This window comes from Ursus arctos, unplaced genomic scaffold (assembly GCF_023065955.2).
Source record: "Ursus arctos isolate Adak ecotype North America unplaced genomic scaffold, UrsArc2.0 scaffold_12, whole genome shotgun sequence".
Classification (NCBI taxonomy): domain Eukaryota; kingdom Metazoa; phylum Chordata; class Mammalia; order Carnivora; family Ursidae; genus Ursus; species Ursus arctos.
This window is the reverse complement of record NW_026622786.1, coordinates 47354611-47370367: the sequence shown is the minus strand read 5'-3', so window position 1 is coordinate 47370367 and position 15757 is coordinate 47354611. Positions and strand designations below refer to the sequence as shown.

The window sequence follows — 15757 nt, the reverse complement described above, 5'->3', positions numbered from 1 at the left end:
CCTCATATCAGTTAAAAACATGCCCATTCTCCAAGCTGATGAAGCTGGAAAAGTAAAAGGCATTCCCCATCTCCCATCTCAGTCTTTTGGTTTTACCTGCATAACTCAGGATTCAGCCACATCTCTCCATCCACCATCAACACCCTTGTTAAAGGCAGCAACATCCCTCATTGCGACGACTACAGTGGTCTCCTGAATGGTTCTCTGCTTCTGCTTCAGGCTCCCTGCAACTCATACTCTACCCAGTATGAAAAATATCTTTTGCACATTGAAATAAAATCATGTCACTCCCATGCTCTCGTGGCTTCCCTTTGCATTTAGAAAACAAACAAATGCAAAACAATAACAACAAAAACCCATTTTCTTACATGGCCTACAGTCTTGGGTTGATCTGACTACCCCCAGCTAACCTTCTGCAACCTCACCTGACGCTATTCTCTTCCCCTTTTTCCGGCTTGTTCCAGGCCTGCTACCTCCAGCTGTAGAAAACACACCAACTTCTCTCCTGGTGCAACGATTTGCAAATGCTGTTCTTTCTACACAGAACACACAGCACTGCCTCACGCAACAGTCTTCTTTCCTACAATTTCAAGGCTTAGTTTAAAAGATAAATTCTCAAAGATACCTTCTTGTGGTATTTGTAGTCATTATGACCTTCTCATGGTCTTCAATTAATGTGTAATTATCCCTCTTCACCTGTGTCTTCATCAAGACTGTAAACTCTTTGAAGGCAGTAGCGGTATTTTTCCCTCTTACATATGCGTACTCAACGTTTAGCCAATTGTCTGACATGTAAGTATTCAACAGATGATTTTTTTAAGAAAATAAATGTAAAATATATATTGATAATATAACCATTATATAATGACAGTTATATAAGCAATCTGTTTTTGCAAAACACATAAGCCAGACTGAACACTTGGAACATGGAATGTATTCGTACTATGACAAAATTAAGAATCTCTCTGCTTTTTAACATAGAAGAGCTATCCACAAAAATTTACCCTAGCAATAAGACTTATTGATCACTCCAGACAACCTGACCCAGTGGGAACAGCCAAGAGCTGGCTAAAAAGTCATTGGTTTTCTAGTTTCTTGCCTGTTGATCACTTTTGAGTCAGCTGCCATCTCTCTTATGTCCGAATATCTAAAAAGTGTCAACTAAGACTTTATTTTAAAGGCAAACATTCCTTTATACTTATTGCATTTTAATAAACCAATCTGTAAGTTGATTGTATACTTTAGGTTTATTATATCAAATGAATACTAATGTTTATACAACTTTCTCAAAAATCAATTAAATGCCTCACAAAAAGCCACTGGGCTTCTACTGAGTCAAACACAGAGTTGAGAAGCCATTTTATCTTTAAAGATGTGTGTTCAAAATACATAATTATTCCTTGTCATGTCACAAAAGGAAAAATGGAATATACTTCCATGAAATACCTAGTTGTAATCAACTCCACTGAGAATCTTGCTTTGAGAGTTCTCGCCTTCTCTTCAGCCGGTTCTTTTGTCCTGTAATTGAATTGAATTTGCTCCTCACCCCATTCCTTCCAGACAGCTTCTCATTTGAGGGCTCTGAAGATGTATTACACTAATATATCCTCAGAATGACAATGCTATGATGATGCATGGGTATAATACATCTTCAGAGCTGCAGCACTGTCCAGAAACAATACAGCTGCTACTGGATTAAATTCAAACCTAATGCAAAAGGAAACATTTTTAAAAATCGGCTTACAATGAAGGTGGAAAAAAAAACTAAATAAAAAAGTCATTTTAATGAATTCCATAATCCTATATATTTTATTTATTTTTTATTTTTTTAAAATCCTGTATATTTTAAAGACAAGTTTTTAAGACTTTAGTATGATTTATTATTAATTTGTAAATTTATGTAAGCATATACTTTGTAGATTTCTGAAGATTACAATGAAACATAGCCTTGGTTCGACAAAAATACACAATAATTCTAGTTTTTTAGTCTCTCAGGCAAAGTTTACACACAAAGTGTATATGCAATAAATGTTGCATTTGGCCTCTTTTGTCAGTCTGGCAAAATTAGTCTCTCAACATTTCAGAAGACATTTTCATTATGTATTATACTAGGAGACATTTCATGAATGCTGAACCTCTTCCCTTAGGACAGAATTACTTTTGTAACATTTTCATAGAGAATGAAAGTAGTGTCTTTTGATAGAAAATATTCCATAAAATTTTTGGAAATTTTAACAGTCTGAAATTGGGTTGCACAATAAACTAGGGTTAGGGAATTTATTATTAGTAGTAATAATAATAATAATAATAAACAGAAAAATAGCGCACCGTAAGTCCTGGTCTCCTGGTCAGAGTATTCTTTCTATCCTTTACCTTGGCTTTGTTTAGGTTAGGAATCATGCAGAAGTCACAGAAAGACTTGCTCTTTTATGGTGAGGGGCAACTTCTTAGGAATGTATAAATATCTGAAAGACTTTTGTTCTTTATTTTTATAGATTTTTTTTCCTATAGTAAAGTATAAAACTAAAGAAAACAAGTGTATTTCTCCTCCAATACAGAGTGTTTCCTGTCCTCTCCTCTCATGGCCTACCCAACACTTACGAAAATCTGAATATGTTTTTTTTTTTTTTTTTTTTTTTAAAGATTTTTTATTTATTTGACAGAGACAGAGACAGCCAGCGAGAGAGGGAACACAAGCAGGGGGAGTGGGAGAGGAAGAAGCAGGCCCATAGCAGAAGAGCCTGATGTGGGGCTCGATCCCAGATCGCCGGGATCACGCCCTGAGCCGAAGGCAGACGCTTAACCGCTGTGCCACCCAGGTGCCCCTGAAAATCTGAATATGTTATTCAAAACTTTTGTTTCTAGAAGTCATTGTGGTAGTTAGTCAGTAAAGCAATCCCTCTTAGGTCTTTGATATAGAAACAACTAAATACAAAATGACATCTCACAAGTTTAGAAATGCAATCATTATATTGCATTTATCTGATTTTTATCTCATAAGAACACTGTATTTATTGCTATTTATCATTGCCATCTTTTATTATCTGTCCTCAAACAACTTTTATCTGAAGATGAACTGTAAAAGAAATTTTAATAGTAGTAGATAAGAATTGGGAGTTCTTAATTTTGCCTGAGTATTCTTTTAAACTCTTTATCTGTAACATCTCCTTTAGATCACAGCCCTGTGATGATATTATTATTATTATTATTATTATTAATACTATTATCTCCATTTTGCAGAGAAGAAAATGAGGCACAGAGAGCTTAAGAAATTTGCTCAGTATAATACATGCAGTGAGTGGAAGAATAGGGATTTGAAACCAAGTCCTGTTTTAGCACTATGCTAACCAAGTACTACCAATTGTAAACAAGTACTAACCATGTCTTTTTTAGCACTATGCTATAGTGCCTTGTTTAACAGGAGTCTGATAATTATAAAAATGTTATTAACTTTTTCTATAACTTCTTTGGGGAATGATCTATGCACAAAGGTTATAAGGAAAATAGTTATTAGTCATTAATTTTAAGACATTAATCAGCAAATATAAATTTATTAATCACAAAGAATTTATAGTATGCTAAAATATTATATCCTTTTACAGATATTTATTGAGTGCCTCCTATGTAGACATATTGCCTGAATCATGGGTCATAAAGAGATAGAGAATAAAAAGTGTTTATCATAGTTTTATTGCTCTATAATCCAAGATTACTAAAATCATTTTAATTTTCCAGTAGTGATGATTATTTCTAATTATGGTCAAGTTAATCAAGAAAAAATAATTTTAGAACAAGGTGGGGTATAATTAAATTTCAATAGCAATATATTAATTTTGAGTGAAGAAAAATGAATAGAGTATTCTTTTACACTGGAAATCATAACTCCTCTAATAATTTATTTCAAGCCAACCACATGCTCATGTCTATAACCGTCAAAGATACTCAGGGTCTTGATTTAAAAAAAAATCATTATTAACATATTTTCTTTTTCTTACATATACTTTAGTAATACATTAGAAACAGCACTTACGTTCCAGTAGGGCTTGTTTGTGTACAAATATAGTCTTGATGGACGTGACCTTACAGTTATGGGAAATTAAACCAAGTTGCATCTTCACTGACAACTGGGGTTCAAATGATTAGTACAACCTGGGTTCAAATGAACACCATGCTCTTTTCCTCATGATTGTGGTACATGAAGTTATAAAACTTTGCATGTAAACTAGTTAGCACATGTTAACCTAACATATATTAGGACAGTGCCCAGGCATACCAAGTGCTCAGTAAATAATACTTAACCTAAGTGGTAGCTGGGCTTATTTTATACATTTATTTTATACTGGTAACCTTTCTGGATCCTTATAAGATCTATTTCAATATTATGGGTGAAATTTTTATCCATGGAGTCTCATCTTAGCATGAATTAGCTGGTTACAACCAAATTAAAAGCTGCATCTTCTAAGATTATAAACAAGATTATAAACAACCCCCTAACTTGTTTAAATGTAAACATTTATGTAATACCTTTCCCCAGTACATGTAATGTGACATTGAAATCACTCTGAAAAAATACTCTAGAAAAATCTAATTCCTAAAATATAAACAGCCTGACAGGATGCAATCTTGCCATTTGCCTCAACATGGATGGATCGAGAGGGCAAAATGCTAAGTGAAATAAGTCAGAGAAAGACAAATACTGTATCATTTCATTCCCATGTGGAATTTAAGAAACAAACAGAAAAACAAAGAGACAAACAAAATAACTGCCTCTTAACTATAGAGAACACACTGATGGTTATCAGAGTGGAGGTGGGTAGGGAACTCAGATGGGTGAAATAGGTGAAGGGGATTAAAAGTACACTTATCATGATGAGCACTGAGTCATGTATAGAATTGCTGAATCACTGTATTGTACATCTGAAACTAACATAACACCGTATGTTAATTATACTTAAATTTCAAAAAAATAGATTTTAGAAATATATGTAAACATATCTATAAACCATCATTCCCAAATTCAGTCTACCAAGAGGAGACATAATCTAGATGTATATATATATATATATTTTTTTTTTTTTTCTAATGCCCATCTCCTTCAGAAAATCAAGTTTCATAAGAAAGAAAAGATCTTTTATAAAATGCTTTGAAAAGCTTGATGGGTTCCTGTTTTCTGTTTTATAGGGGTAAGCACTTTCCTCTGAGAATAGTGGATTATTTTTTATATTGATTCATCGTATCGTCAGACTCATTGTTTAACTTTATATATATCTTAAAATAATGAAAATTTTCTTGCTTTCTGAATTCAAATAGGAGGCATTAACAGTTCTGAATACAAGTAATTCTTCATAGCCCACTGCTAACTAAACAGAAGTAGAGAGGACTCTGGAAACAAATGAAAGTTAAAATTATAAAGAAAACTCTCAGAACAAAGAGGCACTTTTAACTGCATATATAAATTATTGGTGTGCAATCTTATGGTAAAAGTTTAACTTGCCATCATTATGTAGATTCATTCATTATATAATTATCCATTATGTAAAGCCATTATGGAAATTCACAAAAGCTCCACATAGAGTGCAACTCTACAATGGAACTAGAACCACAGCTTGTAATCTGAAGATCTGGTATTGTTGAAATGTCATCAGCATAAATTGCTGGTTTTACTAAATTTTTCTTCCTAACATTAAAGAGTAAAGTGCAGTGTCAGGATTGCAAACCTGAAAAAAGACTCCTAAAGAATTACAATGTTTGGGTGACAGGCTGCCAGCTTGCAAGGATCACTCACACAGCCTCTTCATCGTCTCACCACTGGTGTTGGGCCAGCACTCAAGTGTTTCAAAGAAGACTTACTTTCACAAAAGGGAAATAACAACAGAATCAAGAGCACTAATAGAAAGTAATACCTTTTCGTTTGTACCTATATCGACTCAAATTATTTTCAGAATTATTTTAAACAATAGATTGAATGGTATACATGGATTTTAATTAATAATTTCCATTTTTTACAGTTTTTTATTTTTTCTGATAATTAGTAATTAATATTTCTGTCTTAAGTTTGCATTTAACTCTCTTTAAAGTTTACAGAAGTTTTAATGTGCTAAGCCTGTATGTCTTACAGCTAGGAAATAAAATTTAAAAACTAAACCTCTTTTAAAATAATCTAAGGCAGGGGTCAGCAAACTTTTTCTTAAAGGAATGGACAGTAAGTTATTTAGGCTTTGTGGGCTGTATGGTTTCTACTACTCAACTCTATATTGCAGTATGATACCAGGAATAGCCAGCAATCCCTGGACCAACCGATGAAAGATTACTCCAAACTTTGCTGTGAAAGAGAGGAGAAGGCAATGGGGTCAACACTCAGAGACGAAGACCCTTTGCTCTTCTTTGCTCCCGCTTTTATTGGTCCTTGAGGATAATCACAAATCCTTATCACTGTTCCTCAAGCACGTGATGTGTGACAAGGGGTCTTACTGAAATTAGGAGGATCTGTTTACGGGACAATACGATACGCTAATCTGCGTGGTCTAGGAGTTCGGCCAAACACAGCCTAAGGGACAATGCCCACATCTCTTAGATCACAGGGCAGAGTTTGGGCTAGGAAAGTTTCGGGAAGGCAACTCCCCGTGGCATTCCCATGGCAGAGTGGTCACATAGGCCTCGGCATTCCAAAAGCCTAAGCCCTTCTCCGAAACCTTCTCTGCGTTCAGCGGCCTGTGTGTTAACATTTTCGCAAGCCAGCTATTATGGCTGATTTCATGCTCTACATTAACCCCAACAGTATGAGAAAGCAGTCATAGGGCTATATGTAAAGTTGTGAGCATGGCTATGCTCCAACAACAACAACAATTAAAACTTCATTTACAGAAATAAACAGTAAGCCAGCTAGCCCACAGGCCTTAGGTTGCTAACCCATGACCTAACGAATACTGACTTTGTTCATCCTGAAATGGCTCTCATTTGGCAATCTCAGGATCCTTAAAATCTCTTAATTTGCCAATATCTATTATACTCTTAATGCACAGTTTATGCTTTTATTTTATAGCTGGGCTCAGTCTATAGCAATACTTATGGGGAGCGTGGAAAACACTGCTTTTTAGCTTTCAAAGGCTCTACACTTTAATCCACAAGATTTCCAAATATTGCCTTATGACCATTTTAAGGCTACTTGAATGTTAAATAAATGCATGTTTTGTTAAACTCAGTATTCCAACCCAAGCAGAAACGTCCTCAAGAAAAAAGGTAAAATCAAGACATTCTCAGATGAAGACTACTGTAAAAGAATTTGTCTCCAGTGGGCCTACCACAAAAGAATGTGAACAAAGTTTTCTAAATAGACAAGAGTAGGAGTAAAAGAATAGATAAATACAAAATACTTCCCTTCTTGAGTTTTCTAATACACATTTCACAGTTGAAACAAAAACTATACCACTATCTGAGGTAGTTCTCATGTATGTAGAAAAAACCCTCAAGATTATTATACTAAAAAAGCAGGAGAACAAATGGAGGTAGAGTTTCTTTACTTCACTGGAACTAGTAAAATGTGGATTCCTGTAGAATAGGATAAGTTATGCTTATATGATGTAAATCTATGTAAAGAAACACAGTCAAAAATACTACAGATAAAACAAAGGGTAATTAAAAAAAATGCGCAAGTAACCTATACAAAGGCAGGAAAAAGAAAACAGAGAAAACTAGAAGGAACAAATAGAAAACAACAACAAAAATAAGATGCTAGCATAAGCCCTAACAAATCACTAATTAAAATAAATGTAATGGTCTAAATACACCAAGCAAAATATAGAGATTGTCAGAGTAGATTTTTTTTAAAAGTGTCTTATCTATAAGCTGTCTACAAACAACTCACTTAAAATATAATATAACAAAATATAATAAAAGTAAAAGAATAGAAAAGAAAAAGAAAGAGAATTGTTTACAATAGCTTTATTTGTTATAGCCAAAAATTAAAAACAATGAAAATATGCTATAATATGTTTATGGTTAAACAAATTGTGGTATATTCATATCACTAGGTATGACTCAGCAATAAAAAGGAACAAAGTATTGATAGATGCTAAAACTTGGATAAATCTCATGAGTATTATGTTGAGTAAAAAGGCCAATGTCAGATGCTCACTCATTGGATAATTCTATTTACATATATTCTTTTAATGACAGTATTATAGAGAAGAAGAGATTAGAAACAGATTGTCAGGGATTAGGGATGGTAGATGGAGAAGGAATAGATGTGAGTTCAAAGGGTTAGCATAAGATAAATCTTTGTGCTGAGGGAACAGTTCTGTACCTTGATTGTGGTGGTGGCTTCATGAATCAACTCATACGATAAAATGATATAGAACCAGGCACCTCGGTGGCTTAGTCAGTTAAGCGGCTGCCTTAGTCTCAGGGCATGATTCCAGGGTCCTGGGATTGGGTCCCGCATCGGGGTCCCTGTTCAGTGGGGACTCTGCTTCTCTCTCTTCCCCTTCCCCTCCCCCTGCTCGTTCTCTCTTTCTCTCTCTCTCGCAAAAATAAATAAACAAAATCTTTAAAAAATGATATAGAACCATATGCATATATTGCACTAATGTCCATTTGTTTTGGTGTCAGATTACAGTTACATATGATGTAACCAACCAATTAGAGAAATTGGGTGAAAGATACATGGAAGCTCTCTCTACTAACTTTGTAACTTCCTATGAGCTTATAACATTTTCAAAGTAAAAAGTAAAAAAAAAAAAAAAATCATGTTTGTTTGGGGTAATTTATGTAAATACTCTTGAGTGCCATGTTAATTTATACAATGAGGATAATAATATCCACTTCACAGTTTAGTTTTGAGGCTTAAATGGGACAGGTATGTGCAAGTACATTCCACTTTGTATATAGACAGTAATGGATAAATATTAGTGGAACCCTGCCAGCTAAAGTTACTTTCATGCAAGCTGCTCTTTATATGTTAATGTGGTTAAGATTCAGAACCCAATTAATGTGGTGGGGGAGTTTCCCATATCAATAAGCAACTGTCCAACACCAGCTGGGTGTCCTACAATTCAACTCAGTTCTGACACTACATAGAGATAGCATCGGATTGCACTGGTTAAAAGCTCAGTTCCACAAGACTGCCCTCCTCCCTTATTTCAGATGCCAGGAGCAAGTCTAGGTTGTCACCTATGCTTGTGATCAACTGGCTATAGATTAGAGGTTCTAACAATCCCCTCCTTGGGTTCAATTAATTTGCTAGAACAGCTCAGAGAACTCAGAGAAATATTTTACTTACTAGATTACCGATTTATTTTAAAAGGCTATAACTCAGGAACAGCCGGATGGAAGAGATGGATGGGGCAAAGTATGAGGAAAGGGTGAGGAGCTTCAATGCCCTCTCAGAGTGTGCCACTCTCCCCAAATCTCTACTTGTTTACCAACACAGAAGCTCTCTGAACTCTGTCTTTTTGGGGCTTTATGGAGGCTTCATTACATACACACAATTGATTGATTCACTGGCCATTGGTGGATGATTCAACCTCTAGCCCCTCTATCTTCCCCCGTGGTCTGGGTGGGTGAGATTAAAAATCCCAACTCTGTGTTCTCATGGTTGGTTCTCCTGGCAACTCCAGTCCCATCCTTTGCTGTGTCTCCAAAGTCGCCTCTTGAACATAACAAAAGATACCTTTGCTGGTTTCATCACAGGAAATTCCAAGGGTTTTAGGAGCTCTGTGCAAGAAGTGGGACAAAGGCCAAATGTATATTTCTTATGGTAAATCACAATATCATAAAGGTGCAGCCATACTAAGACTATAAGGAAAACAAAAGGCTGATTTATATTTAAGGGTATGTGTGTCTCTATATCAGGGGGAAGGCGTGGGGGGATATAAGAAAAGAAATACTTCCTTGTGTCATTACCCTGTTATCACTTTAAATTTTAATTTCTAGTTCTAACTATGTGGGAAGCAAGGACAGATGGCAGCATCCATTAAGTCTGCAATATTTATGGCCACCCTACTTTGTACCAGGCCCTATGCTAAGCCAAGGATTACAAAGATGAACAGTTTCTGGGCAGAAGGAATTCCCTGTTCCCTGAGGCCATAGACAAATATGACCAAGGACTACAATTTAGAGAATTAGGTCCACACAAATGGTGGTACAAGGGGCTATGCAACTATGGAAGAAGAAGCACCCACTTGTTCCTGGGTTGCTCAGGAACAATTTTGTAAAAAGTTGAAGGATGAGTAGGAGTTTGTCATTAGTATCAAGGGAGAAAAAATATTCCTAATAGAAGAAATAACATGCATAAAAGTAGAGAAACCAAATTTCTGCTTTGACTAACTGAATGCATAGTTTTATTGCAATGTCAAAATTCGTCATTTATTTGCTCTTTAATTCTCCACAACTGGGTTTCTGGTCCATTATGTCACTGAATTGCCACAATGGTCACCAAACTACCTAACCTAAAAGTAACTGCTTGGGTCTTATCTTACTTGACCTGACTGACATTGTTTACCACTCACTGTTCCAGAAAAACTCTTCCTCTTTTGGTCTCTTTGAAATCATGTTTTTTGGTTTTATTCCTATATCTCTGACCACTTGTTTGTGGTCTCCTTTAAAAAGGCTCAATAATTGTTGATACAAACAAAAGTGTCAAGGGATTGATGTCAGAAAAGAATAATTTGAGTTTGTGGACAGGATGGAGTCAATAGAGGGAAAGAGGTTGAAGATGCAGGGAGAGAGGGGATATTTAATGGAATAAGGAACTACAAATGGGAAGGGATGAATGGAATCCAGAACATACCAGCACAAAGGGACATAACTGAACAGTCTTTATGTTGAGTTAGGCAAGAGCCTTAACTTCTATGGATAATTAGGGTGATATATTCCATCAAACAGAACTAAGCCTATGTAAATTAGACAAAAAGGGGTTTAAGACATACAACCCAGTGTTTATGATCATATTTTAGCTCCCGATCCAAAAGAATATCTTTGCCAGCTGATAAACACCAGCAGAGTAGAGTGAGAACATGTCTGGGGATTCCAGATTATCAAGGTATAAAAATGAACTAGAAAGCAAAGATTAAGACAAGCAGCAATGAATAATAAGTGGAAATTTCATAGAGGCTTTCAAAATGCCTCCATATTTGTTATCTGTCTCTAATCTATTATTATTATATTTTGTATTTTTTTTGGTAATTTTTTTTGTAATCTATTATTTTAAAACTTATCGGTTAGATTTTCCTATTTTTTTCCCTGACTGGTTTAGATTTATTAATGCAATGATATATGATTAAGAACTTTATTTTGAATATAAAGATATTCAAAATCAGATGCCTTGTATAAATTTGTCAATGTTCTCTAGAAGTTTTAAGTTGCTTTTAGCTTTATGATACCCTCATTTGAGAGCAGCTATGAATTGCATTCAACAGTTGCAAGTAAGCCCTTCAATTTTAGAAACAAGGTTTGAGATTCCATTTGATCAAAATTTTAAATACATATCAGTAGTAAATTAATAGCTACTATTACGGGATATTTACTGTAAGTCATGGATTCTGTTCAAAGCTCTATACTATTCCATTTAATACTCATAACAATTCTGAAATGGGGACAATTAGTATCACTATTTTATATTTAAAATTTAAAGAAGTTAACAATTTTGTCTAAGATCTTACAGTTTATAAGATGAATCTCTGGGTCTCACACCAAATTCTGACTGATATAAAGTTCATAATCTTAATCGCTGTACTACACTGGCACCATCTAATGCCTAAGAAATTACCGGTAGGTTTACATCAAAAACTAGGGATGTACTGTATGGTGACTAACATAATATAATGAAAAAAAAATTATTATTAAAAAAAATAAAATAGAACAGGCCAAAAAAAAAAAAAAAAGAACTGGTAATTGCAATAAAGGGATAAGAAGTAACAAAAGAAAAAAAAAAAAAAAGAAATTACCGGTAGGAATGAAGGGAATCATGTACCTTATAGTATGAATTTTGAGATAACCTTGAAAATTTTCTAAGTATATATGAAATCAGTCATAGATTAGGTAAAAGAGTAGTATCTTTTGTAAATACAGATGTATGAACTTATCTAAATTCTCAGGATAGAAAAACTGCCTCCTTATATTTTGCTTGCTATAAATATTTTTTACTACTAATTCTAAAATCACCCTCTGTAGGTCACAGGCCCTATTTCCAGGATTGCTGTTAGATAAAACAAACAAAATAGGATTAATCCTTTGCATAAAATTATTTAAGTTCTTTTCATTAACAGGATATCATAGAAAGTAGTCTAGATGTCTGAGTTTCTGATAATTTTACTATAAAGTAGATCGACAGAGTTATATATTTTAAACCAATGTATGATTATCATAACCGCAAGTAAACAGTATCCAATCACTGAAGTAATGTAAAATGGTTGATTCCAGAGATAGGGCAGCTAAAATACAAGATGAAGCTGGCATATTTTGTCATGCCAGAAAGTACGAAAGGCTAAAACAACAACAACAACAAAAAAAACCAATGGGATCATATCACAAGGACACAGGAATCAGAATCAAGTGACTTCTACTCACCAAATAAGAACAAATTTGAGCATCAAAATAACTAAAGACAATATGAATTATAGACAGGTTTAAAAAGTTGGGAATCCATGAGCTTGTGCCACAATAAATATAGAAAGAGAAAGAAAGAAAAAGAAAGAAAGAAAGAAAGAAAGAAAGAAAGAAAGAAAGAAAGAAAGAAAGGTTGTTGTTTATACCAGAATGCCTCGTGCTAACTGGTAAAAGTAGGATTGCTCAAGCTAGAAAAATCATCACTTTGCAATCATCAGAGTAAAGATTAGTTCACAAAAGAATCACTGATAATGCAAAATCTGAGGGAAGGTTAACAAGTAACAGACATTTGCATTTAATGTTTTTAAAATCTCTCCCTATTGCTTATTGGTAGCATGGGAAAGGAAAAAACAAAAGGAGCTATACAATGCAGAAACCAGACACCTTGATTAGGTAATCAAAATTAACATCACAAATGGGGGACAGACGGATATCCTGTGCCTCTGGGTATCATCCCCTGAGAGGTCTACAACTTCACTTATTTAGTCCCAGATGGGCATAACCAGAAGCTAATCATGAGGAAACATGAGTCAAACCCCAAATGAGAAACATTCTATTAAGAAAAGTGGGGGTGGCATACGCATTGTTGAAAATATCAATGTTTGGAAATGACAAGAAAGACCAAGGAATTAGACCCTAGAATAAAGACGAGGAAAGTGATGTGACAACCATATAGGATACTTAGATGTTGTACGAGATGGGGGCGGGGGAAAAACTATAGAGGACGCTGTTCCATCAATTGACAAAATTGGCATATGAATAGTAATGGGGCAAAAGTATGATACCTATGTTAAATGCAAACAAGCTGAAAAAGGCACTGTGGTTATATATAAAAGAATGTCCTTATTCTTCAGAAATGCACACTGACATAATTAGGAAGAAAAGGGCACGATATATGCAGATTGTTCTCAAATGATGCAATGAAAAAATATATAAATTTCCACATACTCTACACACAGCAAATGTTGAAGCAAATGGGAAAAATGATGGACAAAACCGAGTGAAGGATGTAGGACAGAGTTTGTATTATTTCTCTACCAATTTTTACATGAATTTGAAATTAATTCCTAAATACAGAATAGAAAATACAAAAAGAAAGAAATCATCAGCATAGGTAAACTCTAAGGAAGCTAATATATCCAGAAACTTCTCAAGAAAGATGTTTTTGCAGAAGGTACGCTAAGTGGTTTGAACTAGCAAGTAGAGAGACACCTCCAGTTAGTTCAGACCATGTTTGTGGTATCCTTGAACCCACAACCTAATTTTTTTTTGTGGATTAGGGAGAAGCTCTGTGGGGCTATCATCCTGCGACCAGACATTTTTTAATTTATTTTTAAAACTGATATAGACCATGAATGAGTCAGCAAAAATTCACAAAAGTACTGGTTAAGAAAAAATCTAAACAAATCGCACATGTACAAAAACTAGCCATTATTTCTAGTACCGACAGGGAGTATATCTGGATTCGTTTCTAACACTCTCTACTGTTCATTTGGTGACCACTATTTTGAGCCACATTTTCTTTTGTGATACAGCAAAAGACGAGAGTACGGCAAAATGTGGCTATTTTTTAGGTAAAATATAGACAGATCAATGAAATTTATAATGTGGCTTTCAAATATAAACATGTAAATGGAAGAAATTTAATAGAATTATCAGACATGTTACTTAAAGCAGAAACTCCACAGGGCTCTGCATTTGAATACAGATCATTAACAAATTATAATTTGAAATTATTGGAAGCATTTATAAATATATCAGCCATGTCTAGCTATTCATTGGATAACAGTTAATATTTATGCTAATTTTACTCATTTGCTCTGTATGGCAGGATCAGAAAAATAAATCCATGCACAGTTTAACTTATAAACCCAATCTGTCTTCTTTCAGCTTCATGATGTTATCCATTATCATTATTCTAATAACTTCACTAACCAACATTCACGCTATTTAATTAAACCAAAATGTATCCAAGCACTTAAAAAAGAAGAATATGCATAATAAGCACTGCAAAGCAGGAGAGTTCAGTCCAAAATATTCATCTTAAATTATATGAAGATGGAGATTATGTGCTTCATTCTTACAAAAATTATATTGCCATATCAGATTTAAATCCCTGGAAAGATGATTAAGAATCAGCCATATATTTGCATATCACCTTATACTTTTTAAAGCGCATTTACGCTTATTATCTTTTTTGAGTCTCACAATAGCTAGGGATTTTTATTATTCGATTTTTGGAAAGCAGACAACGAGGTGAGGGTAACTGAGGCCCTGAGATTTGCAGGATTGGCTGAACTGATGTATAAGGACCTTGAGATAAAAGCAGGGGTATCCCAAGCGAGTCCTTGTCTCCCTTAGACCTCGCGGAGAGTCCTGCCACAAATTCAGTGCTCATATCCTGGTTTTACGATCCCGTAGCTGCTCTAAGGAGGGAAGTATTGGCAGTCAAGAGCCCACTCATGCTTCAGCAATATTATAGGGGCCATAATGCATACTATATAAGTGTATACTGCTGTTATATTGATTTTTTTCTCACATTAATAGCAATACTTAGCATGTGATGGAAGTATCATTAGACCTCCTGCATAAATGAGGAAACTGAAAGACGCTTAAGGATAAGTGATATTAAAGAAACCATTAGCAGATAAAAAGGATGTGGAAATTGTACTCTTTCTACACCTACATAAAGGGTGTCTTTCTGATTTCTTTAAAAGCAATTTCATCACACTAGCCTTGTTAGAGCTGTTTCCACCAAAACTACAAAACAAAGTCAAATTTCACTTACTGGAAAGATGTGGGATCCTATTCATTAAAAGGAACACTGTTACTTCCAGGGTACAAGTCAAAGCTAGAGAGTTCAAATATTTCAACCTGACACAAAGTGGTGATTCTGTGAAGAGTGGCTGTGAAAAGTCTTGTTTTGAGGATGATTATCCCCAACTTCCTAAAGTTGACGTAATCTCTTTAGGAGCATGCGCACTGTGGCGGAACCATGAGAAGCCCTTAAAAATGGTATATCCTTTCATGTCACCTAGCTATGTGATCTTGTACAAGTAACTTAAAGTCTTGGGTTTGTAGGTCCCTCATCAGTTAAAATTTAATTCTAACTGCCAAATCCTTGATTCTGAACTGCATTTTGAAATTAGAGCTC

General features: G+C 34.7%; 1 protein-coding gene across 3 annotated transcripts in view; it reads right to left on the bottom strand.

Annotated features, from left to right (window-relative positions):
• NEGR1 (neuronal growth regulator 1) overlaps window positions 1-15757 on the bottom strand; it is an 804818-nt gene that overhangs the window by 320795 nt on the left and 468266 nt on the right. The window lies entirely within an intron of this gene.